This window comes from Branchiostoma floridae, unplaced genomic scaffold (assembly GCF_000003815.2).
Source record: "Branchiostoma floridae strain S238N-H82 unplaced genomic scaffold, Bfl_VNyyK Sc7u5tJ_1574, whole genome shotgun sequence".
NCBI lineage: Eukaryota > Metazoa > Chordata > Leptocardii > Amphioxiformes > Branchiostomatidae > Branchiostoma > Branchiostoma floridae.
The window spans coordinates 43424-45161 of record NW_023365769.1 but is presented as its reverse complement, the minus strand read 5'-3'; positions in this window follow the sequence as shown (position 1 = coordinate 45161).

The following is a 1738-nucleotide window of genomic DNA, read 5'->3' as shown; positions in this document are numbered from 1 at the left end:
AGAACTCAATGTTTAATAATGACCAAGGTATTACCAAAGTATGGCCAAGATATGACCAAGGTATGACCAAGGTATGACCAAGGTATGGCCAAGGTATGACCAAGGTATGGCCAAGTCATGACCAAGGTATGGCCAAGGTATGACCAAGGTATGACCAAGGTATGACCAAGGTATGACCAAGGTATGACCAAGGTATGACCAAGGTATGACCAAGGTATGACCAAGGTATGGCCAAGGTATGACCAAGGTATGGCCAAGGTATGAACAAGGTATGAACAAGGTATGGCCAAGGTATGGCCAAGGTATGACCAAGGTATGATCAAGGTATGACCAAGGTATGACCAAGATATGACCAAGGTATGACCAAGGTATGACCAAGGTATGACCAAGGTATGACCAAGGTATAGCCAAGGTATGACCAAGGTATGACCAAGGTATGACCAAGGTATGACCAAGGTATGACCAAGGTATGACCAAGGTATGACCAAGGTATGACCAAGGTATGGCCAAGGTATGACCAAGGTATGACCAAGGTATGACCAAGGTATAACCAACGTATGTTCAAGGTATGGCCAAGGTATGGCCAAGGTATGACCAAGGTATGACCAAGGTATGACCAAGGTATGGCCAAGGTATGACCAAGGTATGGCCAAGGTATGATCAAGGTATGGCCAAGGTATGACCAAGGTATGGCCAAGGTATCACCAAGGTATCACCAAGGTATGACCAAGGTATTACCAAAGTATGGCCAAGATATGACCAAGGTATGACCAAGGTATGACCAAGGTATGGCCAAGGTATGGCCAAGGTATGGCCAAGGTATGACCAAGGTATGACCAAGGTATTACCAAAGTATGGCCAAGATATGACCAAGGTATGACCAAGGTATGACCAAGGTATGACCAAGGTATGGCCAAGGTACGACCAAGGTATGACCAAGGTATGACCAAGGTATGACCAAGGTATGACCAAGGTATGGCCAAGGTATGACCAAGGTATGACCAAGGAATGACCAAGGTATGACCAAGGTATGGCCAAGGTATGACCAAGGTATGGCCAAGGTATGAACAAGGTATGGCCAAGGTGTGGCCAAGGTATGACCAACGTACGGCCAAGGTATGGCCAAGGTATGGCCAAGGTATGACCAAGGTATGGCCAAGGTATGACCAAGGTATGACCTAGGTATGGCCAAGGTATGACCAAGGTATGACCAAGGTATGACCAAGGTATGGCCAAGTCATGACCAAGGTATGACCAAGGTATGGCCAAGGTATGACCAAGGTATGGCCAAGGTATGACCAAGGTATGGCCAAGGTATGACCAAGGTATGACCAAGGTACGGCCAAAGTATGGGCAAGATTTTGCCAAGGTATGGCGGTGGCCAATTTTACCCCTCTGCCGGCTGAAGTCCTTCCCCAGCTTATGTTACTGTTTCATGCCACCGGAGGAATCTGCTTGGAGATTACCTCATACCCCGAAGAGCAGATCCTCTTGCAAGCATAAAATTCTAATCGCTAGTAATGCTACCGGGTGACATGTGGTCAGTTTTTTGTTTAGAACAGGCGAAAATCAATGCACACGCGGATGTCATCCATAAAATTAAGCTCCTCCCGCTGCCTTTGACCCTTCCGTTCTGTTGCAGATTCCGCGGTGGCCAATTTTACCCCTCTGCCGGCTGAAGTCCTTCCCCAGCTTATGTTACTGTTTTATGCCACCGGAGGAATCTGCTTGGAGATTA